Source organism: Amblyomma mixtum, chromosome 5 (assembly GCF_055824585.1).
Source record: "Amblyomma mixtum isolate Tamu chromosome 5, ASM5582458v1, whole genome shotgun sequence".
Classification (NCBI taxonomy): Eukaryota; Metazoa; Arthropoda; class Arachnida; order Ixodida; family Ixodidae; genus Amblyomma; species Amblyomma mixtum.
Genome location: NC_143016.1, coordinates 166,750,405 through 166,778,068, shown reverse-complemented (window position 1 = coordinate 166,778,068; position 27,664 = coordinate 166,750,405). Strand labels below are relative to the sequence as shown.

Genomic DNA, 27,664 nt, shown 5'->3' with positions numbered 1-27,664 from the left:
TTCTCCTGCAGCAGTTTGTACCCGCTTGAATCCGTATCCTTCTGCCCGGACGCGTAGAGAATGAGCTGGCAGACGAGCCCGCTATTGTGACTCTGCCCAAGAATTTCATCCGTGTACTAACTTGCGGTGCTAAAACTTCGTTATCTCGCAGGCGCAAGTTTAGGCAGTATGCGGGCGTGTAGAGGCGACACGCGTAATAAGATCAGTGGCATGTACCGCAATACCTGCAGTGTGCCTTAACCAATCGACTGATCCGCTTATTACCTTTCGTGAAGACTACTCGAGATGGCCTGTGTCGAAGTATACGGTAAAGCATATTATTGCGGCGCGAGATCAATCATGCTTTGCTGCCCGTTCCGTCCGCGTTTTATATGTCGCTGTGAGCGAAACAAAGCCAAACGGTCAAGAGGCCGCTCCTTTGACGCGGCCGTGGGTCGGAAATGTTTGATCCGGAAGGATGGGCAACACTGGGCAAGAACGTATAAGCGCTATGCAAGCTACACCGGCTGGAAGCACCGAGTTCGGAACATATCGAGGTTGCGCTGCTGTTGTGGAAAACATCGAACTGTAATCTCCAGCCTAAGCTCGTTCAGCAGTGAAATTTTCAATCTCGAGTCCGTTAAAATGCGCAGAAAGTAATTTTTTTCCCCCGGAAACAGCATATGGAGCACGCGCAAACAGCTCTATAAGGTCGTCCATGCTTGTTTTAGCCGGTTCTGTCCGTAGAAAGAAAGAACAGTTAGGCGATTTTGGTCAGAACAGAAACTATGAACAGACACAGAGGCAACAGGACAGACACACACACTTTAACAACTCAGACGCACTATGCAAGCAGTACCCATAGCTAGGAACCAAGACCTCAAAGAGCGTGCGGAACTCCAATATTAAGGCGAAAGCCTTTAATGCCTCATCGTTATCGACAGAAGGTTGTCAGCAGAGATGTCACGCTTTTTCTAGTCAGACAAGAAAAATAGCTTTGTGCATGATGGGATTCGAGCCACCATCCTTCCGTTCCGCAGCCGAGTGTGCTAATGGCTACGCTACTTCCTGCCAACGCATACGTATACATAGTTCTTCTTGTCTAGAACGCAGGAGAGTGTTTGCAGAAAGGCGTCGAATCAGATGGATGCCTCCCAAACGCCCTCCAGTGTCTCCAGCATTTAGTATTCACAAACAATTGTGTACTTAATTAACATCTTAACCACTCATCAGTGACACAAGCAGGAACACCGCGCTTAAGGCCTCACCGCACTTTAGGTCAACAAAGTGCACCCTGAATTTTTTAAAGCCAATGCATATCTTGTCTCATGTGGGGCGTGTACACCTGTCAGCAGATGAGCATGTCGGAAGGGCGCATCAGGGCGTGTCCGCACGAAAATGACCACTGGAAAAGAAATTCGCCGCCAGTGCGGTTCGAACCCGTGCTCTCTGTGTGCCTGGCGGGCAGGCAACGCATACGCCGCGAAGGGTCGTTGGTTCAAGCTTTTTGAAGTGATCGCGTTGGGGTGTGTACGACTGTAATGTGTGTTGGGTGAGTATTGATATGTTGGTCAATGATGCCTTTCAAAAAACTTGGTGACGTCATCCAAGCGTCACGTGATGAGTGTCACGCGACAACGATGACTTGCAAAAAAATGACGTTCAAACGCAAATGCTTTAGCGTTTCACCAAAGCTGCGGACTGCAGAGCTCTACAATTTTCCTTTTTTTTTTGCTACTGTTCATCCAAAAATATTGTTGACTGCGAACCTCCCAACCACGGTCACAAGCGAGACCTAGTATACCGCGTTTCTGTGTAGTTTTGTAGCACACTGAATTAAGCAGCTTTGCTGTGCACGTAGATTAAACTCGTTAAACGGACTTTGAGGAGAAGTCGAGAGTTTGACGGAATCCCGTCTGGCCGGGTGGATACATTTAAAAAACAGAGACGCCGACCAGTAAATGAAAATTGAAACTGACGTTTCGGCGCCCAGAACGGGGTCCTTGTTCACAATCTGTGTGAAGATTGTGAACAAGGCCCCCGTTCTGGGCGCCGAAACGTCCATTTCAATTTTCATTTACTGGTGGGCGTTTCTGCTTTTTGAAACTTTAAGGACAACTTCAGCCGTTTCTTGTAGTGGGTAAGAATCGATTCTACGGCTCCCCCTGAGTAAGTCGATGTTTGTCCGGCAGCGGAAGACATTTGTTGCGGAGAACGTTTTCCTGTCTCTGAAATGAAAGCTGTGGCGTGTACACGAAAAAGGCCTCCATGGTCACGTGTCGTAGTGAATGGCAGTGAAGCATAGCCACTGTACGCGTAATTGCTGTCCAAAAACTGTGTGGACGCATCGCCGTTCATTTGCGAAATCGGCTGCTGCTGGTGACAACCGTAATTAATTTCGTCCCCCTTTATAGCTTATACAATGCTCTGTTTTCAGCAACTAGCGTCTTTGCTCTTAAACGCATTAATCTATCGATAGAAGCGAAGATCAGTTATTCCTCAATGGCTCTTTAATTGCTTGATGCCACCCGCCACTTTGCGTACGCAGACGTGTTTACACCCGTTTAAAGTTGGAAGTGCAGGTCGGAAACTGTAATGGTCGTTGTGAACCCGTGCGTTTTGTAGAAAAGTCCCGCAATTTTGACGGCTGGTAAGCGACGGACCCGAGTTCTCTCTCCCTCACCAGGTGTAAAGTGCTTCTCGGGGATATCCCTTCCCGGAGAGGTTGGCCTGCTGGAACAGCCTGTTTGTTGGGGGCAGTAGGCAGGTGCAAGTGCAATATACTGTACAGCTGGGAATCGTTGCGCATCTCATTTCTTGTGCATGCGCGTTTCTGAGTCACAGTTCTTTTTGTGTGCTCACAAATGCTTTAAAACGTACCAACGAGCTCGAGACACATTTTCCTTCCAAGCAGCCGTGTCCGAAACGAAACCCGACTTCTGCCACATGTCGTCCGACAAGCCGAACAGCACCACTTTGGGAGGAAACTATACTACAGTAGTGACAGCCGAAATGAGTTTTATCCCCATTATTATAAAACAAGCGCAGGTGACTAGGATGACGGCAGAGGCAACGGTCAGCCGAAGTGTGCGGAAGCTCTGGCGCCGAGATGTGCAAACCGGAAATTAAGCTGGTTTGTGCTGCTTGTTGCGATAGGCGACGGTGACTTCACACCACACCGCTCACCACAGAGTGCTCATTTCCGCTACGATGCCCGAACCGCCTGCGCTGATATCGCTAGCGTAGACTGGCCATAGCTGAGCTCGTTATGCATCGAAACGTTTCCCACTCTCCTAGCTCCTGACGTGAGGTAAGAATGCTCGGACAAATGCGTTCACACGCAGCGATTCGAGGACATCCCGAAATCAGTGTTATCGTGGTCGCATTTCCCTGTGATATCTGCTAGCATCCGCCGTCGCAATTAGTTAAAAGTTCCTCCACCATGTTTTTAAAGTTTATTGATTATTAAGCCATCATCTGCAATGGAGGCGTTGTGAAAAGATTTTGATAGAAGTATTTCACAGGGGCAGCCGTCTGCAGTGTGGGAAAAAAAGTTTTATTTAGAGCTGTCAATCATACGCAGCAATTGTGGATAAAAGCATTTTTGGGCGGGAAACCGTTTATGCGCGTAATGCTTACCTATAATGTAAGACTTCACTATAACAATCAATATATGCGTAGATAACCCGACGCCAGGCTTCAATTTTTTTTTTTTCGATTGACAGGTTTGCTACATGAGAAGCGTTACCCATTGTTGGCTTTCTACGGGGGTCTTAACTCTTCGATGAGTTCGATGGAAACACCTTAAAAGAAAAATTTTGCTACACATAACAAGAATGGACCACCACCTTCAATATTTCCTTTGTAGTGTGTTACAATTTTCCAATTTTGAAAGTTTTTGCCCGAGAATGTTGTACATATGAAAAACGGCTACAAATGCTCTTGATAGCTCTGGGAATATAACATTTTATTTTTCGAAATTGCAGTTTCTAGCATAGATAGATAGATAGAGAGGGGAAATGCAGGGATGTTAACCGGAAAGAATTCCGGTTGACTACTCTAGAATAAGTATTTCACTATCGTAACATGTATAACATCAAAATCTTAACAGTCTTCCTCACATAAATGACCGTGACCAGAAATCGTAAAAGAGAGGGTCTTCTCTCGTGCTTTGAAACTATAAAGCAAATTATAGCACGGCTGCAAAACTGCTGTCCATGTAACAGTTGAAAGGAGGGAGTTGAGCGAGTTCATCGAACGGTTTCACCTTTGTCAGCTAACGCTTACCGCTGAAGAGAATTATTAGAGACTTATAGAATGTCGTTAGCGTGTTACCCGACGCCGGACTTTACGGTTAGCGCTGTGCACGACCGAAGACGTTTTAGCATGCCGTCTCTCCCGTAACAAGTTACTGTAAGGCTAAAACGAGTGATGATGACGGCGGATGTCCTAGCTTTGGTTGCAAACAAAAATACGGATGCATTGCCAGCATTCGCTTCCAGTGAGACGCTACATGCACTTTAATGTTTTTTTTTTCAGCATACAAAGACGTACTCAGTAACTTCCAGATTACAGCTTTCTCAGCGGTTTTCCAAATGCGCCCGTGAAGCTAGGTGCCTTGCCTACCATGGCAGAAGATAAAAGAACTTAAATAGCCGTGACATATTAATAGAAGACCTTTACTTTATGGTGACCTTGCAATCTTGATTTACATCTCAGACTTTCCAGCTTAAGATTGCTGGCACTGTTAAGCATGTCTGGGAAGGTGTTTTTTGGCACAAAATGACTAGTCGGCCTCCGCATAAATTTTCGTTCACTTTACATTTAGAAAACACATATTTAGAAGCTTTCATCTTTAGCTTTTCTTTCCTTGGAGCTCTCATGCCCTGTGAAACACGATGCAAAGACGACCGCAATGGGCGCAAGTTTTCTTCTTATCAATTGCGTTGCTTAAATCGGTGAAGGCACTGCGACGGTGTTGTTGTGCTATCATTGATAGAGCATGGGAATGGGAAGCTCCGTTGCTTATGCATTAATTACTACAGCCCGCACGAGTAAGTATGTCTTTTGTGTCTGCCATCTGCGACAGAATTTTAACTTTGTTCTTTTTTTTCATGAGGATATCTCGTCCTTCGCTATAGGCGCTGGTCAACTCCTGGTGTCGTCCGGTGGTTTTACGTAGATATCTTGACAAGCTCCTCATTACAAAATGGCATGTCAACACTTACTGCTTCAAGCGGTGATAAAAATTAATCCCTGGGACAGCTGTAATCAGACGTAAGTTTATCGATTGGAGGAGCAGTGAGGTCGTCCGGAAAGATGAATATCTGTCCTGCTAATCTTTACTGCGGGAAGGGAAGAGGAGAGGAAAGTGGGTCGTGGAGGATTTAAGAGTGCACGTTGTTGGGCGAGTCGCTCGTACACACTTCGACAAGGGAAGTGCGCAAAAGAAGACAACGAAGGGAAGAGCACAAGGACGGGCGCTATTCTCCTTGTATTCTACCACGCATTCCCCTTCTTCATAAGTCGTGATGGATGACGATGTGCTGAGAAGAGCGATGAAAAGATGCTCACGTCACAGTCGCGTGTCGAGGCCCCTGTCGCTCAAAAAGCGTGAGAACGCCCGCACTGCCTGAAGAGCATTCTCTCAGACCACGCGTATAGCGTTAGGCCCTCCGAGAGCGGCCTATTGTCGAAACGCTTCAAGGAAGAGGCGAACGTTATACCCCTTGTCAAGTGGGCAAGTTAAGTGCACTTTGCCGCATCTAAACGACGCAAGTGGAGTGTCACTTGCGGGAGAGTGCACAGTGCGTTCACGGACCACACTTTGCTGGCCGAGTGCGTAGCCTCGACGCCAGCGGTTCCAATGGTACAACATTTATAGTGCATAAAAACTACTTACAACTTTATTTTACGTGATATAACACTGTATTCGGAAAAAAGTTCGATGGTTATAGCTACAAGCGAAGCAACAAAACAAGTAAACGTGATCAGATGCAACATCGCCGCCCGCCGCCATCTTGTTTGTTGTCAAAATTCTGGATAGTCTTGGCTAGTCTTCGCTTTTCTTCTATATTCATTTTGTTTTCATCGTTAAAAACTATTGAACCTCGTTTTATTTGCGCTATCATGTTAAGCAATCAGATATTATGAGTCTTTATTTCTTTTCCATCGTCCTGTTCAGGAATTCCGCTCATTTTCTGACGCCATTTTTTTTTACTACGAGTGCACTTTGCTTTCCAGTTTAGCACCGCGTAGACCAAAGTGTCACTCGGGATGCCGAAGCGCACTCCCTGCAAGTGCACTTAACTTGTGCGCTTGACAGGGGTATAATATAATGGACAAACCAGTAGTACACGCTGCACAGCCTCAGTTACGTCACAAGTGGAGCAGTAATCTGAATCACAAACGAAAGCGAACCGTTACCCGGTCTGTCTGTCACAAACCTCGATTGCAAAAGCTGAATAGTGTACTAGTGTCTCTGGACCTCAATGAATTGAAAATTCAGGGGGCACTTTGACTGTCTAAAGTGGGTAGAGGCGGAAGCGTTTTCCGCACCACCTTCGCTGTTTCTGTGGCACCGGTTGCGTCACATATAATTGACTACTAATTACTAAGTGATGACAAATCACTAATTAATGGCTAATTACTGATTAATGCCTGAATATTAATTAACTGCTAATTAATTACGCTTAAGCTTCGCATTTAGGAGTGGAACGCGACAGCGCATTGTAGCGCTGCCAGGGAGTCCATGGAACACCACCCGTTCAGCGCGATGCCTTGCCCTTTGAACGCAACGCTTTTTGAGGAAAGGAAATGGCGCAGTAATTCTCTGTCATCTCGGTGGGCACCTGAACCGCACCGTAGAAGAAGGGAGGAAGTGGGAGTGAAAGAAGATAGATAAAGAGGAGCCGTAATGAAGAAAATGAAAATTGTATTTGAGGAAAGGAAATTACGCAGTAACTGTCTCACAAAATTCAGGAGGGGCACGTTTTTGACCTAAAGTGTGGTCACTGATGCCCCTAAGAGTGGAACACGACAGCGCCTTGCAACGCTGCCAAGGAGTCCATTGAACGCCATCGCCCATTCGGTTCTACGCCTCGCTCGTCAGTAAATTGGTTTTTGAGGAAAGGAAATGTATCTGTCTCTCATTTGTCGGTGGACACCTAAACCTCGTGGGAAGGGAATGGAGGAAGATGAGAGTGAGTGAAGACACCGTATTCACTAGACGCGCCTTTGTTCATTCCAAACCATCGGGCTGGCATGGCGGAGTAGCATACGGGAGGCTGTTGTGTCAGTTGACAGTTTCAGGAAGGCAACCGGAAGTAAAGTGAACTGGGCAAAGTGCCAGGGACTTTGGCATGGGGGTTGGCCATCAACCCCAGATCTTTTTGCAAATGTGACTTGGGTAACTATCCCCCCAAAATACCTAGGAGTGCCACTAAATTGCTACCGGGACAGTGATGCATATTGGAAAGAACAAGCGAACGAACTACGGGAAAAATCAGATAGATGGAAGGGGGCACATTTATCAATCTTTGCGAGAGCGACGGTGTGTAACTTGTTCTTTTTAAGCAAACTGTGGTACGTCATGCAAGTGTTGCACTGTTCCCGGGCAAATGTACAGAAGATACATCGCATTTTAGCTGTTTTTGTTTGGTCCTCGACCTGGGAACGGTGCCGACGGACGAATTTGTTTAGACGTGTGAAAGATGGTGGCCTTGGGCTAGGACATCTGTTTCTGCGCCAGCTTGTAAACAGGTTTTTCTTTTTTCGAGATGTGCGTGACCCTTTTTTGAGAACTATGTGTCAACTAAGGTTGACCCGTGTTTTGCCTGATTTTGTTGTGGGAACAAATTATTTTTCCGGAAGAACTTTAGGTTACTTCAGAGAAGTTGCTGATAGCGTTAAATTTCTTGTTGTGCGTTTTTCGAGAGAATATTTAAGTGACGTGAAGCGGAAAAAGCTATACGCAGATCTGTGTGATGTTGTTTTTCCAGTGCCCATGTACAGAGCTTTGTACGATGGAGGCCACGGAGGGGATGTTCTGAAAAGAGTAAAAAGAATGCAAGTACAGCCAGGAACCAAAACTTTCTTCTTCAAGTTGCATACCGAGACACTATCAGTTAAAGGGTTTTTGGAGGGAAGGGGTTTATTCCTACCGTGGGGAGCGCATTGCCTAATATGCAAGTGCCCCGAAACAATAGACCATGTGTTTCTTCACTGTTGGGAGGGTGTGTTTTTTTGGGACGTTTTGCAACGAACACTTAAAAGAGAACTGCCGCTTCATCCCCACGGTATCAGATATTTGGCAATTGAAAACCTGGACGGGTTCCCGTTTGATCAGGTAATGCTCTGGGGCCTCCATAGTATATGGCGCTCCAGAATGGCGGGGTATTACTGCGACTCTGACGCTAGACCAGCCCGCATGTATTTTCGGGAAAATGTACGTAGATTTGTGGAAGTGATGAAACTGCAAGCATGTGTACCCGATTGGCTACCCAGGATGGAAAATTTGACTCTGTTGAGAGAATTTTAAACTTGACATGGCCAGCCAGGAAGATCTGGCAGGTTGCTGGTTTTCAAAGTTTGGTGTCTGTAGTTTTGTGTTGTTTTCTTGAAGGCAATAAAGAAAAAAAAAAAAAAGCTGGCATGGCGGAGTGGATAGCATGCTCGTCTCTCACGCCGAAGACCGGGGTTCGATTCCTGAGCTCGACGAATTTCTTAATCGGTTTTATTTACTTATATGGCCTGACTAGTAAAGCTAATTAGGCTAATTGGGTAATTACGCAATTAACTACGCTCAGTCCCACTTAATTGAAGCATCACTATACGATCCCTTCAAGTGGTTGCATGGTTACTAGATTGTAAAACATTTTATTCGCCGGGAAGAGCTTGGCAAGAGGTCGCGTTAAGTGGTCGAGAGTACATAGCCCTCGACGACTTTGTCAGCCCACTCCACCGCCAAAACTTGCGTTCTGGGGTCAGAGCTAGCCAGCACGGTCTCCCACCGCTCGAGAGAAGGAGCTGTAACTAGATCACCCGGAGGTGGCTCTATTTTGCAGTCCCACAGGATGTGATCGTAGGTAGCACGTTGGCCACAGTGTTTGCAGTTTGGGTTGTAAAGATCTGGATAAATGCGCGCGAGGAGTGATGGGGTGCGTATCGATCTCGTCTGTAGACGACGCCACGTAACCTCTTGTTCTTTACTAAGTCTTTTGTCTGGAGGGGGGAAAATTCTCCTCTCTAGTTTAAAATGATTGGTGAGATCATGATATGTGATCATGGAGTCCTTCGTGAAATTCAGGGAGCCAGACTCATCCACTGCCCGGTCGACGAAACCTCGGGCTTTATTGTGGGCTGCCTCGTTCCCCGGATTCCCCGAATGGGCTGGGACCCATATCAATTCGGAATAATTTGGTGAGAATTTGGTTGCGTTAAGGATTCTAAGGGAGGTGTTTGTAATTCGCCCCTTAGCGAAATTATTGATACCCATTTTGGAATCGCTGAAGATGATGCTTCCTTGGGTATGCGCTAGGGCGAGGGCTATAGCCGCCTCTTCTGCCGTTTCAGAGGATTTCGTTTTGATTGTCGCCGAGACGATGTGGTCACCATTCTCGTTCACAACCACAATTGCAAAGGCATTGGTATTTTTGTATTCTGCTGCATCTACATAAAGTGTTCCAGCGCACTGTCTGTATTTGTTATGTAAGGCTTTGGCTCTTGCTTGTCTTCTACCCTCATGGTGTAAGGGGTGCATGTTTTTGGGGAGTGGTTTGATTAGTAGGGCCGTCCTATAGTCGCGGGGTAAGTCTACTTTAGCATCGTTATTCGTAGGTTGAAAGTTAATTCCGAGCCTGGTAAGAATACTCCTGCCAGTTCTGGAATTGGCTAATCGCGCTGTTTGAGCCATTAAATGGGCTTCTTTCAGTTCATTGTAGGTGTTATGTATTCCTAACCTCATAAGCCTTTCAGTTGAGGCATTTAGTGGCAGTCCTAACGCAGCCTTATAGGCCTGCCGTATCATACTATCCAATTTGTCCTTTTCTGCTTTCGAAAATTTGAGATAAGGGGTGGCATAGAGTATCCTGCTTAGCGCAAAGGCCTGCACTAGTCGGCATAAATCTCTTTCCCTCACCCCTTGTCTGCGGTTAGCTATGCGGCGGATTAATCGCGCCGTCGCTTCTACCGTGCGTTTTAGCTTAGTGAGTGTGTCAGTATTCTTTCCATTTGTTTGTAAATACAACCCCAGTATTCTCATGGTCTGTACCTCTTTGACAGATCGTCCATTAACATAGACGTTTATTTGCGGGGGGGTTGTCGTGGTACGCCTACCTCTTTGTTTACGACGGATCACTAAAAGTTCAGATTTTTGCTCAGAACAAGTGAGGCCGGATTCCCATGCGCATGCCTCAATGATGTCCACTGCTGCTTGGAGTGTGTCTTCTATGTAGCCTTCGCATCCTTTGGTTACCCAAAGTGTGATGTCATCTGCATAGAACGTGTGATGTAGGTCTGGTATTTGTGCCAGTTTGGGGGGAATTTTGATGAGGGAGAGGTTAAAAAGGAAAGGGGACAGGACGGAGCCCTGTGGCGTTCCTTTACTTCCTAGTGTGATTGGGGCGGACTCTATTGTTCCGACCGTTATCACTGCTGTTCTGTTAGTGAGGAAGGATCGGATGTAGTTGTACGTCCTTTCTCCGGGGTTGATTTCTGACAAGTTTGTCAAAATGGCTTTGTGGGTGACGTTGTCGAAAGCTTTAACAAGGTCTAAACCCAATATTGCTTTCGTTCCTGTTCCCTCGTCAGCTTCAATTATGTCCTTGTTAAGCTGCAAGAGTATGTCCTGGGTAGATAGTTGGGCCCTGAATCCTAACATTGTTTCAGGTAGGAGGTTCATGTCCTCCGCATAGTTTTGGAGCCTATTGAGGATGACATGTTCCATGAGTTTGCCTAGGCATGATGTTAATGAAATTGGGCGTAGATTCTCAGTGCTGAGTTTCTTACCCGCTTTAGGAATAAAAGTGATTTTCGCGTGTTTCCACTCTGGTGGTATGTTGCCTGCATGCCAGTATTTGTTCATAAGGTCTGTAACCGCCGCGATCGACGTTGCGTCTAAGTTCCTGAGAGTCTTATTTGTTACTTTGTCTGGTCCTGCCGCAGATGTTGTCCGCAGTTTTCCAATTGCGTACCAGACCTCTGCGTCTGTGATGTCTGCGTCTAAATTTGGATTAGGAGTCCCCCGGTAGTCTGGTTGTGTGGTACCATCATCCGTGTTTAGATAACGTTCTGCTAGCTCTTTGATTAGGTCTTCAGTTGTACCCTCATATTTATGTATGAGTCTGTACAGTTGACTTTGTTGCACGGGACGTGTTTGTTCTGGGTCGAGCAGGTGTCTTAGAAGATGCCATGTCTTCTTATTTCCGAGCTGTCCATTGACGCTTTCACATATTTGGTTCCATTGTTGTGTTTGGAGAGTAAGTGTATGTTCCTCGATTCGCCTCTCGATTTCAGCGATCTTTTTGCGTAGTCGCTTGTTGTGTTTTTGCTTCTTCCAACGTTTTTGGAGGCCTTTTTGTGCCTGCCACAGGTGTAACAGTTTTGAGTCTGCAATCTGCTCCTCCTTCTCAACTGGCACCACAACGCTAGTGGAGCTGACATCCTCATTCAGGGAGATAACCCAGTCGCTAAGGTTAGAGATCTCCTTTGGAGCTGTTTTGTCGCGAAGTTGCCTGAACTTGTCCCAATCCGTGGTTCGTATTTCTTTTGCTTTGTTTTTAAGTTTTGTCGTGGGGAAGGTGATGCTAAGGATGAAGTGATCACTACCAAGGTTTTGCCCGGTGTTGACCCACTTTGCGTCCTTGACGTTTTTAGAGAGGGATAAGTCTGGAGATGTGTCGACACATACACTGTTACCCATGCGTGTGTGGTCGCTCGGGTTGTTTAGCGTTGTGAGCCCTAGTGACTGTATGATTTGCCAGAGCAGGTTCCCTTTAGGAGTTGCTTTGGTATATCCCCATGCTGGGTGTTGAGCGAAGGTTACTAGCGAAAGTACAATTGGCCCCGTTTGAAATTCGCGCACTGTGACGTCACGACCGTTTCCACCAATTGAAAAGCGTGACATTTTCTGTCGACAACTGCTGCTTACAACGATGAGACATGAAAGGCTTCCGCCTTAATAACTTTCAGTATTTATTATATTAACAAGACGCAACTTTAAAATGAGCCAAGAGGGACTGAATCGTTTATTTCAAACATTACGTGTACCAAACCGGGTGTCTTGGAAACTCAGTTAGTGCGATGTCACCTGAGAATGATTCTGAAAACAGACAACGCCGGAATGGCAACTGACGAGATCACGGACAAAGTTTTTCATACACAAAAACGGAATTTTTTTCTTGATAAGGTTTAGAAAACGCAAAACGATATGTCTAAGTAAAGGAATTTTTGGTTAGGGCATGGAAGATATCACTGACGAAAGAGGCACTTTGGTTTTGGGTGATCTGAAAGAGACTAGGAATTCGGTTCGAAGGTTGCTGGTAAATGCGTTCAATGTGTAGAACTCATGGTTCTGAGCGCTTGTTCTAAGCCGGGCCGCATCCGTCATGGGCCAACGTAATATGAACGCTTACTCCTTGTGAATGGCTTTGCACGGAGACCCAGGGGGCCTGCGTGCCTCGAATTCTCTTGCGAAATGAAGTTTTTTTCTCTATATCTGTCTCTGAAGCTGGTGATTTATTGTTAATTTTTAAAACTTTTTTATTTTTTAAATTCCGGAGGCCGATTGATCAGCACAGTAACGATTTTTGGAACTATTTTCCTGAACAGCATACGTTACGACCGTGGTGATGTCAGAGTGAGTGATAGGCCACCAGACGCTGGCGTACGCTGCAGCCAAGACGTCATGGGCACACTTTCAACGCCGAGAAAATCGTTGCTGCGAGTATCCTTCGGAGGTGCATGAGCTGGGTCGATGCCTTCGCGCTCCGATTTGCCGTCGCCGCAAGGAACGACGTGCAGCCTTTGTCAAAAGTTTGGAGAGCAGGAGGTTTTCTTTTGAGCCACACTGTGTCGTTCTTAATGAATCTCTACTGCTCCAAATTTCCTGGACATGAGAAGATTTCTGGTGCTGCCTCCTGCAATAGGTAGGGCTTGCATGAATGCTCCTGGAGTCCCAATACAAAGCTTGGAAGTGAACCCCCTGGGCTCTAAACTTTTGACAAAGACTGTACATATGTACAGGATAGGCGAAGATATGTCCAACGTTCTCGGATGAAGATTTTGAAAACTGGAAAATTGTCACCCACTGTTATGGAAATATTGAGGGTAATCGTCCATTCTTCTGACATGTTACAAAATCTTTCATCCAGAGTGCTTCTATCGATCGCAGAGTGCTTCTATCGAAGGCTGTCATAGAAAACCAATGGGGAACGCTTTTTACGATAACAAAAGCGTTAATGGAAAAAAAATGCAAGACCGCCGTCGGGTAATCTTCGGATATATTTATTGTTAAATCTTAAATTGTATGAAAAAACGGGGTTCATGAAAGGTATCCCGCTCGAAAATGCTTTTGTCCAGAGTTGTTGGGCTTGGGTTACGCTTGGGAAAACGGGCGCGACAACCGGAAGTCTGTGAACCAAAGCGTCAAGCGATGTCAAATTTACGGGCTGGGCGCAGCCCCCAAGCTGTTTTGTCTCTTTCTTTATGTTGTCGCGGCATGTATGAGTTGGGGGGAGAGGCGGAGCATCATGTTTCTCCGCAAGTTCGGCGCTAATGCGGCTAGCTCAAAATTCTTGCTTCGGGGTGACCATCGCTTCTACTTAGTAAAATCGCTTTTTGTAGTCCTTTGAAAAAAAGCTTCCATGTGCGTAGGCAGTAGGACATACGTGTAGCCCTATCTGATACTGCGATCTCAGCGTGTATTTTTGTGTGTACAGTGGCTGACAAATTCATCCCGAGCGAAAATGGAGGCCCTCCTTGCGCTGTGGGCAGAAAGGCACAGCTTGCTGTGCGGGCACACCGTGCGGAGGATGATCTCAAGTGGCAACAGATACCGAACTGGAGACAGCGATTGGACGCACAGTTTTTTTATTTACCTATGACAAGAAGAACGCGCGCACCGGTAACGCCACAGAAAAAAATAAATAAAGAAAACGATAACAAAATTTCACAGGGACAGGTAATTTATGAGCTGTTGATGCTTCTACTGGAAATGACATCATTTCCGGTATGGTGTCGTCAAGGTCGTCAATTTCCCCCAGCCAATGCGGATTCTTCCGTACGGTGACGTCACTTCCCTCAAGCCAATGGACGATATTTATGACCGCGACGACGCATTTCGGCGCCATGGAAGTTCTAATGCTACAGCATTAAGGGCGACTCGTACAATGAGGAGGAAAGATGAAACAGATTTCAAACGAAAACTATACTTCTCCCGACGCAAATGGCGCCTGGCAGAGACTGTCGTCTTGATTCACGTAGGGACTGTGAATTCAAGTCAAAATCCCTGCATAGACTGCGCGTACTTAGTAACGCACAGATTACGCCACTAGAATTAGCACTGGTACGAAGTGTTTGAAGAAGACCGCTGCTCCTCTGTCTGCCGCTGCGGCTGTCGTCAGGATTCGAGCACTCGGTCAGACAGTCGCTCGTATATGAGGAGAGCAGTTCTTCAATAACGTAGCGAATAAATAAGAGCCTAAACGCTTCAGCAGACTCGACAGCTACATTTCTTTTCTTAAGTTAGTGGAAAACGGGGTGGACCAATTTATAATTCCAAATGTACGTCTTGATCTAAAGATATTCACTAGAAACCCACGATAATTTTCACTGCACTTGAACGTAGTCATGCTGAGGAGATAGCGACCAGTTACAATGATGTATTGCACAGATACAATTCCCTCAAGAAGTCGTCTATTACGCAGATTCAGCCGTTATTACTAGTTCCAGCTGTAGTCGCATTCGACGGCTAGTAACAGCTATCAGTGTTCCGCCTGTATGATGCAATGCTGGTATTTTGAGGCAAGAAAACGTGCAATAGGTTACGAAGAACACTAATGATGGGCTCACATATCTGTTGGTGCCATTTGAAACTGTGCAAAGGAAATGCAGCTGGAAGGAAGGACCCCTGACCCTGTAGTTTTGAGTGCGCACACTTACAAAAAGCTCGAACCACCTCTGAACACTCGCTTATGCGTCTGTACAAAGTTTTCGCCGCAGATGATCGTCAATCCGAGCTGTGGCGTCGGTGCAGTGTCTTCCGTCGTCCCATTTCACCGGTGTCATATGAACGCTGCCACTGAGCTGGGCGTTTTGGCGCTATAGCGCACGGCCATCACGCCATCCGGGCGTCGTAGACGAAGCGGCGGCCCCCGGCTTCTCGATGTTCGGCCAGCAGGTCCTCCTGGGACTCGCCCACGGGACTCGAGGGGCCGTTGGGCTGGCCGTCGCCGCCTCCACGCAGGGCCTTGGCGCCGTTGCACAGCTGGGACCCACGTCGGCTGCGTCTCTCGGGGCAAGCTGCGGACGAGGCCCAATCAGTCATCGGTTCATTTCACTTTGGGGCACAGTTACGCCAAAAATTAGGAAAACACACAAGCTTCGCCTTAAGTGTTGACACGATAGCGCCTTTTCCTTCTTTTCTGAAGCCTAATTAGGGTATATACATCTCGAATGATTTTTTATTATTATAACATCAGTACACATCCCCAACACACTTTACTGTCACACACACCGTGAACCAACAACCATTCGTGGCATAGTTCCACGCGTTTGTTTGTAAATGGCTGTCTCTCACAACCAGTCTGCATTCTGTCCTCTGTGAAACAGGGTTGCCCACTGTCTCCGCTCCCGTTCGCACTATACTTGGAGCGACTTTGCATAAGTGTTATAAAGAGTATAGCCTGCAGTGCTTTCCATATAATTGGTATTGGCGTATGAAGATGACCTTGCGTTTTTCTGCACTAAGCCAAGAATCGACGAGGTTATTCGCTCAAAGGAGGACTGGTTGAATGTCAGGAGCTCACATTAATCTTTCTAAGAGTTGCGGTGTCTGCTTTTGATTGTGGGGATAGACACCTGCTGATTATGCTGGTGTGAAATCGACTCTCAAGTACCTTGGCGTGCCTCTGAATGCCCATAAGCATAGTACACATTACTGGAAAGAGCGCGTGCCAACTCTTCAGCGCTTTTCTCAGACTTATGTCCCTCATGGTCTCTCGATTTTTGACAGGGCGACCGCATGTAATCTGTTCCTCGCCACTAAAATTTATTTGCTCGAACTCACCGTCGTGTGTAGATGCAGACTTGCCAGTGCTCCCCTGTCCGTTGAAAATCATCGTCTGTCGACGAACGACCAGGGCCAGGGCTACAGCGAAGACGATGAAGATGGCGAACAGGGCGGCTGCGCAGCCGGCGACGACTTTAACGCTCACGCAGCTCCACGCTGAAAAATTGAAGCAGTGAAAGTGCATCAGTTCGCTCGTAACGCTACAGAGCTAAGCCTTTCACTAAGACAGTCCACCCTTGCGAGAGGTTCCTAGCGGTAAAAAATATGGTCTTAGTTTTCAGGCAAGGCTTGGCAAGTGGAACTGTTGTTTGCTATAATGGTTTGTGCTCGGAAGTCCAACACCAAGAAAAAGCATGCGAGAAGCAGAACAACCACGAGCTCTCCACAAACTCAGCGGTTAGGAAGTCACGTGGGACAACATTACCTCGAAAGTTCGACTCTTGGTAAAATCAGGACGCATTACGACGAATAAAGGTGTGAAATAGGCTTTGTAGAGTGCTCTCTTTACTCGATAATGTGTCTGGGGAGTACAAATGAATTTTAACTACTTTTCGTCTCGAGCCTGCACCAAAAGACTTCACCCAGCTTCTTCATGATAAAGACTAGGTGCCAGGTGCACATTGAGAGTTCCGGTACGTTTAGTTACGTTTAAAGACTCGCCTACATATCCTTCGGCTACAGCTGGAAGAAGCCAGAGCCTCTAGCACTAAAACAATCGGACGCGACGCTGGAATTCGGTGTACTGAATGACATCGCTCGAATGAAGCAAACGTTTTCTAGAAGAGGCAGCACGCGTATCGAAGTATCTGGAGCACTTGTCTCTGTCTTCTCGTGTGATGTCTCCGAAATGAATATAGCTTGTTTCGCTGCTTAGCCATGGTAACATCGAAACCTGGTCATGCACACAGATGGCGTCACCTACAATATTAAGGACATAGATGCGTGTTGAAGTCGCAAGGACGCTTCTATGCAATATGCATCTGCCAGGGGAACATTTAGAAACTCGGCAAAAGTAGTCGAAAATTTGGTGGTCGATGGACTGGTACAAGGAAACGCGGCAATCACAGAAGAATACGAATTACGACGGTTTAAAAAACGAAATGTCGAGGCTTCTTGCTGTTACAGTAAGTTATAGTGAACGACACATCGCTTCCTCCAGAGGTACTTCTAGATTAACGTAGTACATTAAGGCCGGTGGATGTTTTGCTTAGAATGATGATATTAAATCGTAGGGCTTACGCGGCGAAAGAAAGACAACAATGACATCATGGCTTATTTATAAACACTGATATCCGTGCTGTAAACATGGCTGACAGGAAACCGTTGCAAAGTCCGCGGACGGAGTACATTTTACTGTCTTGCGTAAACTGCAGCCTGAATAGGAAAATGATTAAGGTAGCACTGTTGAGAAACAAACAGTAAAATTCGCGTATGTTCGCCGTAACACGCGCCAAACAATCTCGATTGCTAGCGCTTTCCTGAACGGGCTCAAAACTTAAGCACAGTAGCCTAGCTCTAGCTTTGAAAGTTGAGATGTGTGTACTTCAGTTGTGGTTATTTACGATTTCTACGTTGTTTTCCGTATTCTCGCTCCTTGCCTGTGCAATGCCCCTTGCAACCCCCTCAGCGTAAAATACATACACTCTGGAGCAGCCGTATTTCCTCATTATGACAATACATTTTGAGCTTGGCTGGCAGATGGGTACTTTGTGACCAATAAATTTGTTGCTCGCGACGTGAAACGGCGTTGAGCAGTAGTCACCGCAGGAGCGAACGCGAGTGTTAATGAGGGAGCATGCAGGTGCAACTCACGCGGAGGGGCCTCCTGAATGCTGGCTTCGGGCTCGGCAGCGAGGAGCGTGTCGAGGAGCAGGGCCTCCGTCTCCGCTTCGGGTTCTCCCGTCCACGGGGACAGGCGGCGGACGAAGATGGAGTAGGAGGTGTCCGGCCAGAGAGGGAGCGTGGCTGACTGCCGGGAGGTGTACAGGCGCCCCGTCACATCCACCGCGTTGTCCAGGACCTTCCACGTGACCTGGGAGAGCGCGAAGACCCGCCGACGCACCCTTAAATGCGGCTGTGAGCAGAACTATCCGATGATCATCGGTCTCGTTTACAGCCTTACCCGTGATGCCCGTGGCTGTGAAGAGATGGCAATGTGCTATGCTCTATACACTAGAGAGTACAAAACTCCCCAGGGTTCGTGGCCGGTGAATTTTTCATATCAGTAGGATGTGTCCCAGTAATCGCCTGATTTCACTAGCACACATTAGAGAACCGAAGTTCAACTTTCACGACCGTAAATGCGGAACCGCCGGCCGGCATGAAAGCTATGGGCTTTGTTTGCCGTTTGCGTATACTCTACTTTGCTCTCTGCGAGGAGCCCAACGGACGCACAACCAATATTCCTCTGTATAGCTTCTCTTCCTGCCTTTCCGTGAGCTCCTAAACCAGTTTGAGCACAGTTCTTTGATTAACCTCTAGTGTTTGTAGCTCGTCGGATTTCAAATCTAGTACAGCGTTCGAATATCAGTTCCGGAGTCATCACACCATTCCATAGCATTGATTCATATCTATGGTATCTCTGTAGTGCTCTATGTTTCATTATGACCACGCTCGTCAATCCACACCTCCCGATATTTTATCTTCTCTCTGGACAGCAATAGCGCTGTTTTCTGCCCCTAGTGCACACCGCGTAACGCAATGGGGATGTTTTCACATGCAATTGTAAGGAAACTACAGAGTGCCATGAGATTCAGCTCGAACATGTTGATATTGGTCGCCTACGCTTCCACTCTGTGCAAAGCCTGACTTGTAAAATGATTCCTGCCTTCCGGAAGCACCAACCATCTCCCCTCACTACGCCTCTTTAGCCCCACCCCCAACGCCACCCTGATCCCCCACCCCACCCTACCCACATCCACCACCACCTTGGAAGAGCGTCATCCCTCAGCCGTCCACCCAACTCTATCCTCCCGAAAGACTAGGCACAACCTAATCTCTTCCCTCCACCCTCCACAAGGTCGCACCCGACTAGATACCAACGCAGCAGCGGATTATAAAAGCAACGGTGAATCGAATTCAAACACGCAGTGAAAAAGGCAGCTGCCTTCCTGACGGACCACCCTCCAGACACCTCAGCCCCCCCCCCCCCCCCCCCCCAGCTATTCAACTGGCCGCTCACCCACCGCTACCCTCACACCCACCTCCGCTCACTGTCACCCTCCAGACAAATTACGTTCTGTGTGTAAAGCGTCGGCCTTGGTCCATGGCCTCGGCTTAGTAAAGGCAGTCAGTTAAGTAAAAGCATCGAAGTAATCATCGAGGTTAAATCCAACCGCTTTCCCAATATTGTCATATCAGATGTTTGATCATCCCGTAATTTCTTCTGACGGCCACAGGAAATGAATGGTTTGTAGGGAAGATTTAAAAATCCATAGTTAGCTTTGAATGCTTAGCGCCATGCGGTGGAGGTTGGAGCGCACATTTACAGCATTTGTCCAGATTTCCCAGGCTTGGGTACATCTCGAAAGTCAACACCCTCCGGGCTGTCCGGATGGCATTCCGCTTGGCCAGTAGGTAATCGCGGGAGTTAGTTTTATGTGGGAGAATAAGGCTGGTTCGGCTATTTGGCAGTGTCGGAGTCTCGGGTGATACTTGACGACACATATGTCGACGTCATCAATTACACTTGATACGCTGTCATAACAACAAAAATGTCACTTCATGACTAGGCATTACTGAGTGAGTGTCACGTCACCAAACCGGAATTGACTACCGGTAACAGGCACGCAGCCAGGAATTTTTTTTGGGGGGAGGGGCTCAAGGTAATTTCTTCGATATAAATGGCGGGGGAGGGGAGGCGAGGGGTACTTACAGCTGGCTGAGCACTGCCAAGACAAAAAGCGGTAGGGTTCGCCCCCTCGAGCGCCCCCTTGGATACGTGCCTGACCGGAAGTAATTTCACCAAGCCGAAAGTGATGCGACAACGCTTTGAGGAGCTCCTTGCACTATCGCAACCTAGGCTGGGCATTGTCTACGCGTCTGCTTATTTTTGTCTCTTGCTCCGACGTTCAACCCGCGGAAACCCTTCCACACAAATATCGGTCTACATTAAACGTGCTCTACAGAGCAACTGTAATGGGAGCGCACCTCGAACTTGACTCTCTTGGAGTGGGACGAGTGGTGGGTGCAGTCCCAGGAGACCTGCGCCTCGACCTTTTGCCCCGCCGAACGGCGCAGCCCCAGCAGATTGGGCGCGGCGCAGGTCTCCACGCTGTCCGCGGCGTCCGACAGCAGAGTGTCCTGGTCTGGCCGTACGGCGTCCAGCTCCAGCGTCAGCCGGGTGCGCGCGCAGGGTCCACGGGGCGCCAGAGCCACGATATCCAGCTCGGACGCCTGCTTCAGCTGGCTGCGGCTCAGGGTGGCGTTCTGGTACTGCGTCTGCGAGGAGGCAGGTGCGATGGTTGAGGCTGTGGAAGAACATCACAAAGAGGCGTAGCAGGTGCCTTGAAACGTGGGGGTGAAGCTTGCAGGTATATTTGCGCTCCTCCTTTAGGAATGGCATGATGCCCTTTTTCTGTCGCGAACAGGCATAAAACGATGACGGTCGATTTGCATAGTTTGGACAAATCCGAATTAGGTGCTCTAGCGCCCTGTGCCGATTGTTGGGATTGTTTACTGTGCACTTGGGAAATAGGTCACGTGACCTTGTGACGTCATCACGACCTCTCCACTGAGTTTTAGAGTTGTTCGGGGTTTTCTGTTTCTTTTTTTTAAGAAATTGATTAGCGACTTTCAAGAGCTATTGACCACGAGCGCACGTAGACAGCGTAAACTTCGACGCATGCATCACGCTAGCGTCTTCCTTAGCCTGTATAGGAATTTCATTTGGGTATACTCGTTCTGACCAATAAATATAATTTATGCCGTCATAATTTTAAGTACTCAAAGCTGAGCATAAAATTGCGCTACTAATATCATTGGAGTAGTAGTGAGATATAAACATCATCAAGAGACAAAGCATTACATCATGTTTCAGCTTTTTTCATCCTCGCATAGTGCCCAAACATCTTGAACATCTCCCAGCAAACAACAGCAAATCAGTGGCCGCGAGAAGTGGTAAAAGATGGACACTATAGGGAACAATCGGTGGGAATGAGTGAAACAAACAGATGGAGACGAAAAGCGCCAATCTGGGGCCGTCTTTTGTAGGCGCTGGTTTCCTTTTCCCTTTTCTTTAGGTCGTCTGTCTGTAGGTTGTCTGTAGGTTGTCTTTAGGATGTCCGCGACGTCCTACGCCATCGGGAAGCCGCGACCAGTGGCAGAAAGGGAAACGAAGCGTTACAAAGTTACGGCCCCCTGGGGCAGAACTGGCGGAGACTACACGCGGGACAAGTTGTTGCTGCATCAAACCTTCTGTCCCAAAACGTATAAGAAGCAAAAGTCTGAGTGCATGACCATGCGAAGTGGAGGGGAGGGACAGCATACCGCTGCCCTCTTTATGCTGTGTATTTGTTGTGTTATCTTTTTGTTCTAACTGCACAAACCTAACACGGGGCACATGCTTTCATGTCGGCAGATCTCCGACCGCTCGGCTGGCATGCGTACCTGCGCGGCCTCGTCCCAGCGGTCCCGGTGTACCACTCCCCTCAGCAGCAGCAGGTACACCAGCGCCGGTTCGGTCGGACCATCCCCGAGACCCAGAGGCCGATGCCACGTCACGCGCACCGCCTGGTCTCCGTCGGCCGCTTCCAGCCGCGGCGGGTCTGCGAACACGCCGGCCAGTTCCTCCTCTGCGGGCCCTTTCGCAGCTGCGATGCCTGCAAGGAGGAAGCCTGCATTCTTGGGGTCCGCTCGGCACTTGAACTTGCTGGGTTGTGAGGAGGCTTCTTGAATGAGCCGTCGCAGCTGTGTGATCCTAGCCTTTTTGTTAATTTCCGCAGCAAAATTCTCTACCTCTGTAGTACTTTTTCACGACAACGATAGCCAAAACGGGTACATAGTCAATAAATTACGTCTGTGCAGATCAAGTAGAGTCCGGTTCAAGATCTGACTTCACTAATCACTTGTTCACTACGACAGAATCATTATGGAGTGCTGACATGAAAGTCACAACGAGAACGAACAAATCAAAAATATTTGAAAGCTAATGAGATTCTACTGAAAGAAGCTTCATTACTGGAAGCGCGACAGAGGTGTTCCTAAAATGAAGCCCTCTCCCTTTTCGAACAAATTAGAAGAAAAAGCGGACAGCGTTTGTGAACACACCTATTAAAAGATAGAAACAATATTCTAGGAAGCTTTTAGAGCACACGCTTTGAATGTTCATACCAAATGGGCTACTGAGAGAGTATTGGCCCAGTGAGATATGTGACACCTATTTGGTTGCATGCACATGTCTATACATTTTGGATTCAGCCCTGAAAAACTACAGTGAGGAACACTGTGATGAGCACTGTGGATAAACACTCGCTAGCAGAAACCTAAATACAGGTCTTCTCTTACTGTTTATCCCTGTCTCTGAGGTGTCAAGTTTAATGATGTGCTTTGCTTGTATTTAGAGAAAGAAAAACAGTTTTGTTTCTTTGTTGCGTCGGTGCTTTTGAGGCATTGCATACCCCTCTGTGTATCCCTTCTGTACTTGTTACTTTCTCAGGGATATATTGGCCGCGCATCCGTGGTATTTCTTGCTTATGATGGTATATTTTTGTAGATAATTGTGTACATAATATATTTTATATTTAATATTTGCTATCACGCGCTACATAGATTATTCTGAAGCGGGAAGACTTCTTATGGGCTTTCGGGGCCTTCGTCAGCAATTTTACACCTTCTGCCGACTTGCCTCCGAATTTCACATATCATTGAAACCAAAGAAATTATCAAGTAATCAATCACTCGATGAAAGAAAATGTGTTTAGAAGAAAAATAAAAAAATGAATGAAAGGAAAATTAAAACTGAGAGACTGACTCTTCAACGAGCAAACATCCGTTCTAGCTTTTGAAGGTACTAGTTGAGAGCTGTAGCGGCTTAACAAAACATTGCAGACAAAAAACTCGAGGAGCTCAATGTAGTCAGCTAGGTCCGGCACGTAGAGTTCTGCGTTGTGTTCGGTTCATTCTGTCGGCACCAAGTGCTAGCGGTCCCGTCTCGTTTTGTGCTACTACGTGGCAGTATACGTACCGGTTCCATTTGTGCGCTTGAAGGAGCAGGCCACCTGGCAGCCGGGAAACTGCGCAAAGTGGGTTGGGGGGTATACGTTAGGAGAGCATGCTCGTGCAGGAGCCGCTGCGCTCCGAAGAACAGGCGAACAACTAGAAAAAAAAAAGACGTTGACAATAGAGACAAGAACATGGGTCCTCTGCTAACAGCTCCTCCAGGGGAGGTTTCAGCCTGTAGTCGAACATCCGCACTGCGGGCTGTCTTGACTTGGTCTTTTTTTCTCCCTCCTCGCGTGTTATAAGTGCAGAGAAGGTTCTTAATGCGAAGCTGTCAAAGGCCGAAAAGGAAGTTTACTGATGACAAAAGAACCAAGTGGGCGATGATGCTTAAAGAGGCACACAAAAAGTTTCAATGCTCTACGCGTAAGATTCCGAGTTTTCGCTTTTAGTAAGTAAAAAATTCAGCGCAGTAACCGTGGTAGATGTACTGCCCCATTCCCATCCCACCCATCGTCTTAAAGCCCATGTGAACAAAATTTCCGTTGCCTAGCAATACACACGTCTTTACATTGTGTCCTCGGACGCAGTCACATCTCTCTCCTTCTCCGTTCCCTTTTGCAACCCTTCGTGTCTTTCCCCCTGTGCAAGACAGCAAGTCGGAGGAGGTGGCATTCTTGGAAGCCAACCGGAACACCCTGGTGTTGCTCCCCACTCCTCGCCACTTCGCTGCTTCAGCGCGGGCGGGGCAGAGAATGTCACGTCGTATGTGTTTTACGGAATGTCGCCTTTTATTTGACGCCACTCTTTGTGACTCCGCAAGGGCATGGTTTTCGAATGGCGTGACAATGACCCGAATTAGTTGAGCGACAGCGGCGAGGGTAATCGCATTTTCAAAATTCTAAAAACTGATATGGCTATTACAAACGACCGGCTGCAAATAACTGAATGCAACCATGGGCCTATCGAAAATAGTTAAAAATTTAAGTCCTAAAATTTAGTTAGGCCTAATCGGTCTACTAGTTAACATGATTCGCCAGTTCTTTGATGCCTGCCAACACTGGTATTAGTATGCCGCAAAATACTTCTATTTACCTCGAAAACCTTATAAAAAAAATTTGGACCTTAAAAAAAAGCAAGAAAACACCCGGTATCTGTAGAAGTGCGGTCTGATGTAAATGAACCGTTCTATGGCCGTCTGGTACTATTTACGTGTTGAGAATTATAAATGTGAAGGACCGTCATATTTACGGAACAGTTCCTCATGAACACGCTATTTTTCTTCCTTTGTGCTACCACAGTAGCAGTGAATGTACTGAGAGCAGACAAGACTGCTCCACTGACACATGTATGCACCCATACGCTTATCACATAAACACTCCCATAGTATGAAAGAAAATAATAATTTTGCACAGAAGTGCGAATTTTGTTGCGATTTCTTCACTAAAGTAGAAAATGACTTCTGAATGTTATACGCTAATTGGAGAACAAGTTACAAAACAAAATAAAAACCGTGCCTGTCGCGCCTAATAATGATACCAATAACTGAATGCTCGTACTCCGTTCCTCTCATATTGTACACGGGGGTCTCCCGCAAAAAAAAAAAAAAAACCTGCAGGGCGGATTGACTTACGCAGATGTCTGCCGCGGTGCACATGGGTCCCCAGATGGTGAAGTTGTCGTAGAAGAGGCCGCACACTTCCCAGCACTGCGGGGACAGTGAAAGTGGTGAGAGGAGCCGACGCTGTCCTGACGAACGCTCCTTGTCGGCTTCCATGTGGCTAACGCGTACGCTGCATGTGCTCAGCCGACAACGACATGCGCCCAGAACACAGCGCATGTCCTCTTTGCGGTATTTTGAGTAATTACGGGACATTTACAGGGTTCAAGAAGTATCGTGGGTTGGCTAAGCAGGCACTGCTTAGTGTTCAGCTGTGATCCTTTTGGCTTTGCATCAATGCCGCACGCACGCAGTTCGCACACCTGGTGAGTATACGCAGCCCATCCATGCGCTCAAAGAAGGATTGCCAGACTGAAGATGCAAAGATGCATATCCCGAGGCAGAGCGCATGAGAGCGGCTCCGTGTCGTGTTCTTCAAGGAGCTAACAACAAATTCCTTAATATACGCAACCGCCAGGTGAGATCTCCTCGTGCTTTGTGCATGCTCCCGCATTGATTAAATTACCTGACACCTCTATGGAAGGGAACCTTCATAATAAAAATAAAATATCAAGCCGAAGAGAGAACTCCTTTCTCACCAAGAATATTCGCTGGATCTACCAACCATGCTTTCTGGACGTACGAGAAGTAGAAAGTTCTTTTTGGATGACGCGGCACGGTTTGGCCGAAGCAAGTGCACTTGTTCGATGCAGTGATACGACGCGTTCATAATCAAGACAAAAAACTGAGAGCCAGAAGACGCTTTCATGCCTCAGGCTGGCCGTAAATCTGGCCTGTCAATATGGCCGAACCGGGGCTAACAGCCAAGTGCGTTCGGTCTGAAATTACCTGCACGTTCAAGAGAGTGCGATTTGCTGAAGTACACCACCGTTGATTTTTACATCTTAAAATCCTACGTTGCACCAAAAACTGCTGCATTCTACAAATTCGCTGTTTCTCGAAGTGCCTCCTATAAAATATAAATCATGCGAACTCTATGTGAATTATACCCTGAACTAGAAGACTCACCATGTAACACTCCTTGTCTCCCTTGCATTCAATCTGCTGGGACCGGGTTGCCAGGCCAAGCTGAAAGTAAAGACGTAGCACGCAACTACACATGAGAGCAGTACAGTAATCTTTCCCCTCAAATTTATGCGGTATCTCTCGACGCGCACTAGGCTGGCAGGCAAGGAATCGTCAACGTTATTGTGTACCGATGAGGGAATTTAAGCAATATGGCCCGCATAACTGCTTACTTCCATGTAGCGATGTAATGCGTATAACGAGAGTAGGTTTTGTTGAAAGCTCGACGCTCAATCACTTCTGGTCTGACGGAGCTCAAACCACGTGGAACAAATCAAATTGCCTGTGATACTGCTAGTTCAGAGATTAGCAAACAGCAAATAATGTTGCAGACAAATAGTTGAATCGGGACGTATCCGTACATCTGATGTGAAAAGGGAGGAAAACTTCACGGCCTGCATAGCGCAACTATTCCATTATATTCTATTCCTTCCTCGTTGTGTTCCCAGTAAAAAAAAACCCATTGGAACCAATTGGACATTCCAGTTGGAACTAAATGGACACTCCCATTGCTTCCCAATTGGAACCAATTGGTTCCAGTTGTGTTTATAGCCCCCGACCAATTGGATCCAACTGGACTAGCCAATTGGACCCATTAGACCAGGCAGTTAATTGACCCACAAAATATTCACAAAATATGTTACGTTCATTGAGAAAGGTAGCTAAATGTTTCAATAATATGCTCTAGGATCTTGAATGAATATTTCTACAACTTAACACATTGTAATGTGCGAAACTGATTTATGAGGACTGCGGGGAGACAATCTGCCTAGTGCCAATCAACATTTTTCTACGGAATTGAAATTAACATGCTTTTATGGAAATCAAAGCCAGCAGACACACATGCATCACACACAAGCAACACTGCACATTCAGACACTAGTAGCATACATTAGCTCAATATGTACATCCAGAGAACACACTTTTGCTCCAACTTATATACCCAGTTTATTAGGCTCTCATGCTGGGGCTGGTGGCGCTTGCCCACTGAGCGCAGATATTTAATTTAATTTCAGCTCCAGTGGTGGTGTAGGTGATGAGTACAATTTATTAGGCTAAGCTGCTGATAGCTCTTATTGTATAGTACCATATTAGTTATACCTTTTTTGTCAAACATGCAAACATTCATTGGATAAATTGGGTGCAGTTGGGTTGACCAATTGGATGCAATGGGTAAGACCAATTGGAAACCCAAATGGTCCAATTGGATAGTCCATTTGGACCATCCAATTGGAACACCATTCCAATTGGAACACATTGGAAACTGAACTCGTCCAATTGGAAACAATTGGAACCCATTGGAAATCCAATTGGTTCCAGTGGTTTTTTTTGACTGGGTTGTTCAGTGAGTCGTTATCGTGGATATAAGCCAATCGGTATAGCGGCTGATTTCGATGGAATGGAATCTAGTGAAAAGACAGTGTATTAAACCGAATTAAAAAAATCTCTGCCTCTCCCGTAACCGAGAGTAGAGCAAGCATGAAATGTTTACG

The 27,664-nt window shown here is 46.9% G+C and overlaps 1 long non-coding RNA gene across 1 annotated transcript; it reads right to left on the bottom strand.

Annotated features, from left to right (window-relative positions):
* Positions 1–23,449: 23,449 nt before the first annotated feature.
* LOC149344520 (uncharacterized) lies at positions 23,450–26,176 on the bottom strand. The gene is made up of 3 exons (XR_016282772.1): positions 26,115–26,176; positions 25,059–25,133; positions 23,450–23,499 (listed from the first exon to the last, which is right to left on the bottom strand). It is a non-coding gene; the product is annotated as an uncharacterized LOC149344520 (long non-coding RNA).
* Positions 26,177–27,664: the final 1,488 nt, after the last annotated feature.